The sequence below is a fragment of the Schistocerca serialis genome, chromosome 3, assembly GCF_023864345.2.
Source record: "Schistocerca serialis cubense isolate TAMUIC-IGC-003099 chromosome 3, iqSchSeri2.2, whole genome shotgun sequence".
Classification (NCBI taxonomy): Eukaryota; Metazoa; Arthropoda; class Insecta; order Orthoptera; family Acrididae; genus Schistocerca; species Schistocerca serialis.
The window spans coordinates 131,299,104-131,312,021 of record NC_064640.1 but is presented as its reverse complement, the minus strand read 5'-3'; the positions used below and the strand labels follow the sequence as shown (position 1 = coordinate 131,312,021).

Below are 12,918 nucleotides of genomic sequence, written 5' to 3'. Positions count from 1 at the left end.
GACTCAAACTCGGAACCTTGCCTTTCACGGGCAAGTGCTCTACCGACTGAGCTACCCAAGCACGACTCAGGCCCCGCCCTCACAGCTTTAATTCCACCAGTACCTCGTCTCCTACCTTCCAAACTTCACAGAAACTCTCCTCTTCCCAGAAAAGCTTCTGTGAAGTTTGGAAGTTAGGAGACGAGGTACTGGTGGAATTAAAGCTGTGAGGATGGGGCGTGAGTCGTGCTTGGGTAGCTCAGTCAGTAGAGCACTTGCCCGCGAAAGGCAAAGGTCCCGAGTTCGAGTCTCGGTCCGGCACACAGTTTTAATCTGCCAGGAAGTTTCATATCAGCACACACTGCACTGCAGAGTGAAAATTTCATTCTAGAAACATCCCCAGGCTGTGGCTAAGCCACGTCTCAGCAATATCCTTTCTTCCAGGAGTGCTAGTTCTGCAAGGTTCGCAGGAGAGCTTCTGTCAAGTTTGGAAGGTAGGAGATGAGGTACTGGCGGAATTAAAGCTGTGAGGACGGGGTGTAAGCCATGCTTGGGTAGCTCAGTCAGTAGAGCACTTGCCCTCGTAAGGCAAAGGTCCCGAGTTCGAGTCTCGGTCCGGCACATAGTTTTAATCTGCCAGGAAGTCTCAAAACAAGACTTGTTCAGGCAACATCCGGTAAGCAAACAAAATGACTTTTGCATAAAAAATTTAAGCAATTTATCCAGCAATTTATTATGCAGAAAAGGACCCTTGTCAGTGACGGCTGATGCAGTGCACCTCAATTGTCCTACTCACCAATAATGCTGGATGTTACTGAAAAACTCTTCATGCTTTTGTGAAAGACCAATGAGGAAAAGTGTATGGCACTGTCAATTACAAGTACTTCAAATGAATAAGAGCACTACTCCCAGAGTAAAAAAACAGCTGTGTGTGCAGTTGGCATCACACTCGCCAACTGCCCAAACAGCAGTGAATAGACACAGAAACAAACTGGGTGATAAGTAGTGAAAATTTGCTAGTAAGTCAAGTAAATATTATGCTGAAAGAGAAAATTATTAATACATCCTCAAAGTATTCTTTATTACAACAACAATTTACTATCCATTACAGCAAGATCGTACTATGGAACACTGCAAGACAAAGTCAAAGAAAAATCCCTAACACTGGAGCACAAACTGAGCTCTTTCACCAAACATATCATGTGGCTAATCAGCTGTACAGGGGAGGGGCGGAGGGGGAAGCTTTACACATGTCCAAATCAAATATCCCAGTAGGTTCCTTGACCACTGAACTGTTTAGTACAACTGGAAATCACTTGTCAATATTCAAAGAAAAGATAAGTTCACAACGAATCAGGTAGCTAACGATTACCAAACGTAACAAAACAAAATCAGGTATCTCTTCTGTCCTACTCTCTGCAAGTACAACACAGTTTAAGATAACACACTGATGGTAACATGGAGGTCGTCACAACAAAAATGACTGTTCCAGAAACAAATGGCAGCAGAGATCGCGAAGTATGTCCAGAGTGTAGCAAAGTCCTCTTAAGTGTATACAACAATCCAGAGAGCAATCCAAATCATGAATGTATATCAGCCAAGGTAAAAAGTCTACTATTCCATGGCACATGACTGTAGGTTTCAGTGACTAAGTGAGAGACAGGTCAGCAATAGCCAGGCTGCAGTGTGTGCCGGTTAACACTTGTCAGAGGGTGGCAGCATCTTACATGCTTGCCATTCACGTGGGTGAAATTCATGGCTGCTTTCTGGAGCCCAAGTATATCTGACATGTTCTTCCTATCGATACTCAGGCCAGGTGGGGTATCTGAATCACACTGGATACTAAAGTATCAAATTCTGAAAATGAAAATTGTCTATGAGGATTATAGTGCAAATATTACAGTCTGTTGCAGATAATAATAGATTATTGTAAGAGATTAATAATACAATCCAGAGGAGAAGGATTTTTTAATAAATCCTTTTTATGAATTTAAGTTGGAGTGAACAAAATGAACAGTGAGAGGAAAAGTTTAGTGACACAAAGAACAGTATCAATTCCACAATTTTAGTTAGTTTTATAAACACAAAGTCTTTGGAAATCCGGTTAGAAAACATGTAGAGATTTTATGCATATCCCTAAACTGATACATACAGACCCGGCAATGCACATCTGCATATGAAGTATGCACCACATTACTGCATTGCTCAACATATAAAGCTTGAAAATCACTGTACTATGCATACCATAGAGTACTTTTTATTGTATGTGTTTTCAGGTTTCTTTTTGTCCCATTCCTAAGTGGGGGATGGAAAGACTGACTTTTTGTAAACCAGTCTCTACATGACAGAAACATAAGAGGGCAGAATGATATTAACACATCTTAAACAGGTTTTGGTATACTCCTTCTAAGTGTTGACCAGCACAGATTATTAGCACACACATGAAATTTATCAATTGAAGACATGAAGTTTATAAATGAGGCCACAATCATGTTTGGCACGTTATTCATAAATTATTTACTGGCGATGGAAACTGGTTTTGATCCAAATGTGACCATCTTCAGACCATGTGACACCATTATGGCCTGCGTTGGTGAATGGAGCAGGTATCGTGGATCCACAATACCTGCTACGTGCACCACCTGCCATCATGGCGTAATATGAATTGTTCATAAATGGTCATCTTGATTGCACATCATTATAGAGTCTACAATGACCAGTTTCAGCTTGCTGACATCATCAGATCATTAAAAGTATGCTGTCAAGAGTATCAGTGTCACATAATTTGCACATGCAGGTACATGAGCACTTGCAACTCATAAATAATGTTGTTTCATGTTCTATGATAAAGATAAATTAACATTCTTTGACATTTAGAGCTCGAGTCAATTTCTGCAATAGATTGATCTTTTCGGGGTGGGGTGGGGGTGGGGTGGGGGAAGGGGTTTTGTCGGCGGGATGTTTAGATGGCACTTCCAAATGCAACGATGAGCCAAAACATTCTGACCACTTGCTTAATAGCATGTTGATCTACTTTTGGATGCAATACAGCAGTGATTATGCATGGTATGCATTTGAAAAGTCCTTGGTAGGTTTTTGGAGGTATGCAGCACTTGATGTCTACACACATCATGCAATTCCAGTAAATTACAGACAAGTGGTTTGTGGACAAGGATCTGGCACTCGATAGTATCCGGGGTATGTTCCATAGGGTTCAAGTCAGGTGAAATTGGTGGACAGAACCTCAATGCGTGTTCACTATCTTGCTCCTCAAACCAATGTAGCATAATTCTGGCCTTGTGGTTTCAACAATTATACTGATGGAAGACATCATTGCCATTGGAGAAGATATCATGCATGAAGGGGTGTAGATGGTCCACTATAATGTCTACATAGTCTACAGCCTTCATGATGAAACCAATTAGTACTGCAGGTTCCATGGGAGCCCAAATGAATGTCCCCCATAGTGTAATATTGCCACCTTTGGCCTCTATACATGGCTCTGTATATTGCGAGCACTCATTCACACAGATGACAGTGTATCCATACATAACCGTCAACCTGGAGAAACAATAATGTAATTCATCTTATCAAGCGACACATTTCCACTGATTCATGGTCTCATCTTGATGCTCTCATGCCTACTGTAATCTTAACTGGCAATACCAATGGGTCAACATGGGAAAATGTAGGGGGGTCATCTGCTGTGGAGCCCCATGTTCAAGAATGTGCACTGAATGGTGTGCTCGTGTGCTCTAAAACATTTGTGCCTGCACCAGCATTGTATTCTGTCTTCAGATTTGCAACAGAGCACCATATACCCTGTTTTACAGAGTGGGCAAGCCCCTGATCTCCATGCCTCAGCACAGAACGAGGTGGTCAGAGGCCTGCACATCCTGTGATGAGGTGTGGACGACCAACATCTCGTTACGTAATTGTAGTTTCACTATCAACAACTTCCTGTGCATGTTCACAACAGTAGCAAACTAACAGCTGACAAGCTTTGCCATTACCTAGATGCTCATTCCAAGCTGTTGGGCCATAAAAATTTAGTCTTTGTCAAAGTCGCTTATGTCAGAGGATTTCACCATTTGTCACCATATCATCACAACAAAGATTGCCCATTCATCTCTGCTCCACTTACATAATTTTCTTACCACGTTATGTGCTCGAAACACCAACAGGTGGCATTCACTCTCCTGTTGCGCAGCGGTCACAATAGACTGACTCACCACAGCATCTAATCAAAATAAGTAATAAGAGCTCTTGGAATCTATTCATGTGCAATAAAAGAGGTCATCGGGCACAATACAGTTCCTAAGATATCACTTCAGTAAATGTTCTAGATTCTACTATGGGCAGCAACATAACTGATGATGGCCAAGGTAGGGAGAATATAAAATGCAAACTGGCAATAGCAAGAAGAGCATTTCTGAGAAAGAGAAATCTGTTATTAAAAATAAAATAGAAACAGTCTAGACTCATAAAATATTTTATTTTAAAAACAGAGCAGTTGTTCTTCACACTAGACAAGAGCAGTTAGTGTTCCACACCACCAGCTCCAGCAGTCAGTATGGAGTATGTAACGGTCTGAGTATGGTCAGATATTAGTTGAAACTGGTCACCCTTTTTTTAAAATAAAATGTTTTATGTAGTATAGACTGTGTTATGTTTTTAATCATTTTTATGGCCACTGACATTTCCTAAAAACATGTTTCATGAAATTTGCTACCATCGAACTTAAATCTAAGTGTTTGGAAGTCATTTCTGAAGGAAGAAAGGAGGAAAGATTACAGTTTAACACACTGTCAAGGTCAAGGTCACTGGGAAAGAAATTGGCCATGCCATTTCAAAGGAACCATGTTGGCATTTACTTGGGGCAATTTGGGGAAATCACCGAAAACCTAAATCTGAATGGCAGGAAACAGATTTGAACCATCATCCTCCCAAATGCAAGTTGTGTGTGCTAACCATTGTACCACTTCACTCAGTCTTTTCTGAAAGTATTTGTCTGGAGTATAGCGTTGCACTGAAGAGAATTATGGACAATCAACATTTCAGACAAGAGATCAGAAGCTTTTGAAATGTGGTGCTACAGAAAGATGCTGAAGAATAACTGGTAAATCAAATAACGAACGAGAATAGAGAGAAACTGGACCAACCACAGTATAATTTAAATTTACTGCAGGATCCTTCAATTGTCTTCTTATAGAAGCTGAGATTGAATGAGAAGCTACATCAGACTGATGATACAACAGTGGAAGTAGTGTATAAGACAATTGTGAGAGCTACTCATGATGCTGCCTTTGAAAGTCTTGGAGTACCTGAGAACATGTCTGGCAAATTTGAAATGATTGGTGGGATGATTATACCGCTGCAAAAGTGAAGGAGTATATGGAGGCCTATAACAGATGGCTTACAAGCAATAAGACTGATTGTAGAAGCAGGTATGTAACACTGACATGAGGGGCAAAGAAAGCAGTAATCAGACAAAAAAATGCTGTGTGGGACTTTAAATGTATAGAAATTAATAACTGGACAGGAAGTTAAAAGTACAAATAAGTAAAGAAGATGATAAGACAGCTATGAATAAAGGACAGAAGTAGTATAAACTTACAGCTGATGAGTATAGATGGAGGGAAGACATACTACAAAGAACTGTTTAAGAAGATTGATCCAAATTTCATGATATATGCCCCTTTGCAGGCAATGTACATGACACAGAAATCCAGGAGATAACAACACTGGAAGTACAGGATACAGTTAAACAATTCAAAAATGACAAAGCACCAGGTTCTGGAGCTGTATATATGGAGTTATTGAAGACTAGGCCAAACATGTTGTTTGAACATTTAATCTCTGTCTTAGTGGAGAGGAAATCCCTATCAAGTTTAAAGAAGGGTTCATCACAAATGTATTTAAAAAGGGAAGCATCAATGATCGCTTTACTGAGGCATCACAGTTCTCAATTCTATACAGACTCTATATGGTAATACCCTTTAAACTAGAAGTAAGAAAGAAACTGAGGAAGTAGAAGAAAAGAGTGGCTTTCAGGCATGAAGGTTTTGTATCAATAATATCTGTGCCATTAGACAGGTGACTGGCGAGCAACTGGCCCGTGACTTGGAGAGAGATGGTTTTTACAGACTTGCAGAAGGCCTACAACAATGTACCACTTTGTAGAATGTGGGAAGCAAGGAACAACCAGAACATTCATAAATGTTATGTACAATGCTTTAGAAAGCTTACTTGTTGTGTTAAGTTGGGAAGTTACTCTCACAGAAACTTAAGGTTAGCAAGAGATGCTGCTTAGTGCCTACCCTCTTTAAAATACAGGGTGTACATAAAGTCCAGGAACACTTTCAATTATTTTTTGCACAAGAACTAAACATTGTACAGATGTCATACATATTCCATTTTGAAAAGAAACTCTGAAAGTTTTTTTTACAAACATTCGATATGCAAACCATGAGTGATTCGGCACATGTCAATAAGGTAACCGAATTCTTGCCATAGCCATGCCGGCATGGCATCATCGACTGTGACAGTCGCTTCCTGTATACTCTCCTGGAGCTCTGCTACATCACGTGGTAGAGGCAGTACATACACCAGATCTTTATTGTGTCCCCAAAGAAAAAAGTCACACAGAGTGAGATCTGGTGATCGGGGAGCCCATTTCGTGAAACAGCTGTCCCCTTCTGTAGCACGGCTGATCCATCGAAGCGGCAGCTACGTGTTCAGGTACCCCCGAACTTCACATGCAGGACTTTCACACTGTCATTGGAACCGTTTCGAGTTCACAGGATGCACAACACACCGATTTCTTTGGACTCCTTATGAATGTCCCTCCACATTCACTTCACTCACACTGGGACATCCGCTTCTCTTTGCCGGGCACAAGCAACCTGACGTAATGAATTTGTTGTGCCAGTGGTAAATGGCCTTCCTTGTTGGTGGCTTCTTACCGTACTTGGTTCTCAATATCTGATGAACAGCTGTAGTATACTTTTTTTTATCGAACTCCAGCACACAGAAAGCTCGATCCACACCTGAACTCGCCATGTTTCCGCTGACAGTAAAATTTGGAGACAGTGGTGTTATGGTGTAGTCGCTCATTATTGGCAAATTACCAAACTAGTCTGTGGCAGTATACATGAAAAAAAAAACTTTTCAGGGTTTCTTTTCAAAATGACATATGTATGCTATATGTATAATGTTTGGTTCTTGTGCAATAAATAATTGAAAGTGTTCCCGGTCTTTATGTACTCCCTGTATTTTTGAAAATTGGATAAGAAAGTGCAAAAACATGGGAATTGAGTAGGTGATGACATCCTTTTCTCCCCATATTTCGCCGACAATCATGTCACTTTTGCTAAGGAAGATGAGGATGTGTCATACATGTTAAGAAAGCTTAAAGAAGAATATGAGAAGTGGGGCATGAAAATTAACTTTACAAAGACAGAATACTTCCTTGTCGGAGGTACAGGAAGGGATCTTGTTATGGATGATGGATCCACAGTAAAGTGTAGTCAATCATATAAATAATTATGGACAATCATTTTGGATAAAGGTGGAATCAATAAAGAAATAAAGCATAGAATAGGAAAGGGAAAGGTGTGAATTAAGCTGCTAAACTCTATTATTTGGAATCAAATTTTTTTTTTTTTCCTTTATTGTAATTTTCAGCACCTCATACAAGGCGTGCTGGCAGCAGCTTAATACGCCGCTCTTCAGCCGTATGGGGTACAATAATATGAGATAGGTGACACAGAAAATACAAAAAATGGCGGGCAAAGAAAGTAGTTACAAAAAAACAAAAAAAACAAAAAAACAAGAAGCCGTTCACGTTGGACGAAAGAACACTAACACTTGTTGACACGGCGCACAAAACACGGAGAGCTGCGGCGGCACATGTGAACAGTGGAGTTGTAACTGCACGAAACACAAAACGAAGCACACACACTAGACACTGACGGCGATGATCTCCGGCGCGCGAATGTTCACCATGCGTGTGCGAGTCCGGGGACCTGCCAAGAGAGGAGGAGGAGGAAGGGGAGTGGGAGAGGGAGAGGAGAGAGCGGAGATGCCACGGGCAAAGGAGAAAGGGGGGAGGGAGGAAGGGGGAGGGGAAGCCCGGGGGGGAAGAGTGGTGGAGGGAGGGGACGGGGGAAAAGGAAAGAGAAGGGGAGGGAAGGGAAGAGAAGGGAGGGAGGGAGGGTGCCTAAAGGAAAGGACACCGGAAGTGGGTGGTGGGGCAGGGTCAAAGTTTATAGGAGGGGTAGATGGAGGGGAGGAGGACATCATCAGGGAGGGGGAGCTGGCGGAAGCCACCTTTGGAGAGAGTAAGGAGGGTGGAGAGATGGAGACCGGGCGGGATGTGGGAATACAGGCGCGGCAGCGGGCGGGGATGGGAGAGGATTGGGGAGACAAGCGGGTGAGGAGGATCGAGTTTACGGGAGGTGTACAGGATCCGTATCCTTTCAAGGAAAAGGAGGAGGTGGGGGAAGGGGATGAGATCATACAGGATCCGCGCGGGGGAGGGGAGACGGATGCGATAGGCGAGGCGGAGAGCATGGCGTTCAAGGATTTGGAGGGATTTATAAAAGGTAGGGGGGGCGGAGATCCAGGCTGGATGGGCATAACAAAGGATAGGGCGGATGAGGGATTTATAGGTGTGGAGGATTGTGTAAGGGTCCAGACCCCACGTACGGCCGGAAAGGAGCTTGAGGAGACGGAGTCGGGAACGTGCCTTGGCTTGGATTGTATGGAGATGGGGAGTCGAGGAGAGGCGACGGTCGAGGGTGACGCCAAGGTACTTAAGGGTGGGAGTGAGGGCGATGGGACGGCCATAGACGGTGAGATAGAAATCAAGGAGGCGGAAGGAAGGGGTGGTTTTGCCTACAATGATCGCCTGGGTTTTCGAAGGATTGACCTTGAGCAACCACTGGTTACACCAAGCGGTGAATCGGTCGAGATGGGATTGGAGAAGGCATTGGGAGCGTTGCAGGGTGGGGGCAAGGGCGAGGAAGGCGGTGTCATCGGCAAACTGGAGGAGGTGGACGGGGGGCGACGGCGGCGGCATGTCCGCCGTGTACAAAAAGTACAGAAGGGGGGAGAGGACGGAGCCTTGGGGCACACCGGCGGAGGGGAAAAAGGGGTAGGAATCTGTGTTATGGATGGTGACATAGGAAGGACGGCGGGAGAGAAAGGAACCGATCAGACGGACGTAGTTAATGGGAAGGGCAAAGGTTTGGAGCTTGAAGAGGAGGCCGGAATGCCAGACGCGGTCATAAGCGCGTTCGAGGTCAAGGGAGAGGAAGATTGCGGAGCGACGGGAATTAAGCTGTTCGGAAAGGAGATGAGTGAGGTGAAGGAGAAGATCGTCGGAAGAGAAGGATGGCCGAAAGCCACACTGGGTGACGGGAAGGAGGCGGTGCTGGCGGAGATGCTGGTGGATGTGGCGGGTGAGGATAGATTCCAGGACCTTGCTGAAGATCGAGGTAAGGCTGATGGGACGGTAGGAGGAGACGGCGGATGGCGGTTTGCCAGGTTTAAGGAACATGAGGATACGGGAGGTTTTCCACAGGTCGGGGTAGTAACCGGTGGACAGGACTACATTATAGAGCCTGGCCAGGGTGGAGAGGAAAGAGACAGCAGCTTCACGAAGGTGACGGTAGGTGGCACGATCGTGAACAGGAGCGGTGTTGCGTTTTGTGCGGAGTGTATCAATGAGATCCTGTGTAGTGATAGGGGCATTGAGTTCCGTGTGTGTAATGTTGTCCAAGTACTGGAAACCAGGAGCGAGGGGAGGGACAGAGGGGTCAGTTCGATTGCAGATATCTGGGAAGAGGGAGTAATAGAACTGGGGATCGTCGGGGATGGAGAAGACATCGGAGAGGTAGGAGGCAAAGTGATTGGCCTTACTAAGGGTGTCAGGGAAGGGGTGATCATCGTGGAGAAGAGGATAGTAGGGGGAGGGTTTAGTTCCGGTAAGGCGACGGAAGGCCGACCAGAACTTGGACGAGTTGATTGGTAAGGTGGCATTTAAACGGGTGCATGTCTGTCGCCAGTCCTGGCGTTTCTTAGCCGCGAGCAAATTACGAATGTGTCGCTGGAGTTGCCGGTGGCGTCGTAGTGTGTCCGGGTCACGCGTGCGGAGGAAGGCACGGTAGAGACGACGGGATTCACGGAGGAGGAGAACGGCCTGTGGGGGTAAGGTAGGATGGTGGGGGTGGATGGCGACAGTAGGAACGTGGGCCTCCACGGCCTCAGACAAGGTCTGCTGGAGAAAGGAGGCGGCATGGGTGACATCGTCAGGGTGGTGGTAGGTGAGAGGGTGGCTATCGACCTGGGTGGAAAGGGTATCCCGGTAGGCATTCCAGTCGGCTCGGGAATAGTCGTGGACATACTTAGGGGGAGGGTCAGTACGAGGGTCGGGGCGAGGGCGACGACCGTCTGAAACGGAGAGGAGGACAGGGAGATGGTCGCTACCAATAGGCTCCAGGACATCCACCGTTATGCGGCCAAGGAGGTTGGGGGAGGAGAGGATAACATCAGGAGTGGAGTTGGATTCAGGACGGGTATGCCGGGGGATGGGGACAAGGTCACCTTGAAGGGTGGAGAGGAACCGATGCCATCGCCGTAACTGGGCAGCGGAACGACTATGGATGTTGAGGTCGGCGGCGATCACGTAGGAGGAAAAGGTACGATCGACGTGGGAGAGGAAGTCGAAGGGAATAGGAGCGTTGGGGCGGACATAGATGGTGGCGCAGGTAACGGTAAGGCCGGGGAAGAAGAGACTAAGGATCAGGTGTTCGGTGGGGTCGGGAAGGAGAGGTTGGAGCCGAACGGGGATCTGGCGGTGGTGACCAATGGCAACTCCGCCACGCGCAATCGGGAGGGGATTATCGGAGCGGTGGAGGAGGTAGGGCGAAGTGTGAATGGTGTGGTGGGGTTGGAGGAAGGTTTCATTAAGGAGGAAGGCATCCACGCGGTGGGTGGCAAGGGTGTGCAGGAAGAGGTTCCTGTTCGTGGGTAGGGAGCGGATGTTGTTGAAAAGGATACGTTGCTGTCGCGCCATGATAGGGAGTTAGACGAGGGTGTCGAGGCGGGAGAAGGTGAAATGGGCCTGGTTGTTGGAGTAGGTGGCGTACATCTTGAGTTGGAATATGGAACGGGCGGCGAGGGAGATCTGTTGGAGGGTGTGTGGGCGCTGAAAGGGATGAACATTCTGGAGGACGATGGTAAGGAACCTGATGATGTCCTCAGCGGTGGGGGGGGGACGAAGGGAATTGCCAGGAGGGGTGGGGGCGTCCAGGGGACGGACAGGGACGGTGAGTTCAGGAGTGGTTGGAGGGGGTCGAGCTTTACACTTTTGGGAGTAGGTGGGATGGGGGAGATTCAGGTATTGCAGGAAGGAGGGGATTGGAGGTTGGGGCACTGCCTGAGGAAGTGCGCTTGCCGACAATGCGGGCAGGTGGGGGCCTCGCGGCACTCAGCTGTGGGGTGCGCGTTATAGCGTAGACACCTCTGGCAGTGCAGGGATTGAGGAGGGGAACGGGAGGGGTCGACCTTGTACCGCTGGTTAAAAAGGAGGGCACCCTCCTTCAGGAGACGGTCAATGGAGGGGGCGTGCTCAGAAAAAACCCGCATAAGGCGGGTGGGGCCGGCAGCGTTATGTATGCGGCGAACCGCACGCACCTCCAAATGGGGATGCGCCTGGAGCTCCGCCAACACCTCCTCCTCCGTGATCACTGGACTAAGCCGAGTGATCACGGCGGTGAGAGTTGGCGGGCGACGCGGAGGTTGGGGTTGGCGGGAGGGAGGTGCTGAAGGAGCAGGGGTGAGAGAGGCATGAGGGCCAAAGCGGGTGACAGGGATGCGGGAAAGGAGGTAGGTGTGGAGGCTGGGGCTGGGGGAGGAGATGAGGACCGAATCTCGGCGAGGAGTGAGGAGGGAGATGGGGGCACCAGGACAATGCTGGCGAAGGAAGAGGGTGAGGTTCCGGGCTTCAAGGAGAGAGGGATCAGGACGGGAGAGGAGGTAGCGGCAGGAGGAAGGGGGTGAGGAGGAGGATGAGGGGGCAGGGACAGGCGGGGAGACTTCCAGGGCATCATGGGTGGGGGAAGGAGGACGAGGCGCAGCATTTTTGGAAGCAGAGGAAGCAGGAGTGCCACCGGGGCACTTGACGGCGGTGGAGGAGGTGGTTGGGATGGGAACAACGGGAATGTGGCGGGGAGGGGCAGGTCCCGGGGCCGGAGTCGGCGCCGGAGATGGTGACGGTGACGGTGAAGGCGAAGGCGACGGCGACGATGACGACGACGGTGGCAGTGGCGGCGGTGCTGGCGAAGGTGACGGGGAGAGCTGGGCGTGGGCAGTGGCCCGATGGGCCACCACCCGAGCCGGAGCTGCAGTGACAGGCTGGGGGAGTGGGGGGAAGGGATCAGATCGAGAGGAGCGGGAGGAAGAAGCGGGAGAGGGGGCGACAAAGATAGAGGGTGAAGGGAGAGTGAGGAGAGGAGGAATGGAAGGAGGGGGGTGGGACTGGGCACACCAAGTTACAGTGGTGGAGGCGGCGGAAGGGGAGGTATAGACAATGGCGGTGGTGGTAGTAGTGACAGTGGTGGTGGGGGCGGACATGACGGGAGAGAGAAACAAGAACGAACAGAATGAAGAGGAGAGGACAGAAACTGGGGACAGACAAAGACGAAGACGGATGGAGACGAAGACGGCCGTAGACCAGGGTCAGGACGGCGGCGATGGCGGCGACCAGGCGGCACCAGATGGCGGCGGCGGCGGGCACCGGATGGCGGCGGCGGCGACGGGCACCGGCGGCGGCGGCGGCGAGCCCCGGCAGGCGGCGACGGCGGCGGCGGCGTCGGCGGCGGCGATCAGCAGGCGGCGGCGGCGGCGGCGGCGGCGGCAGGCGGCGTCGGCGGC

At 48.3% G+C, this 12,918-nt stretch overlaps 1 non-coding gene across 1 annotated transcript; it reads left to right on the top strand.

Annotated features, from left to right (window-relative positions):
- Nucleotides 1–526: 526 nt before the first annotated feature.
- On the top strand, nt 527–601 carry Trnat-cgu (transfer RNA threonine (anticodon CGU)). Its single transcript has one exon. It is a non-coding gene; the product is annotated as a tRNA-Thr (tRNA).
- The last annotated feature ends 12,317 nt before the right edge of the window (nt 602–12,918 follow it).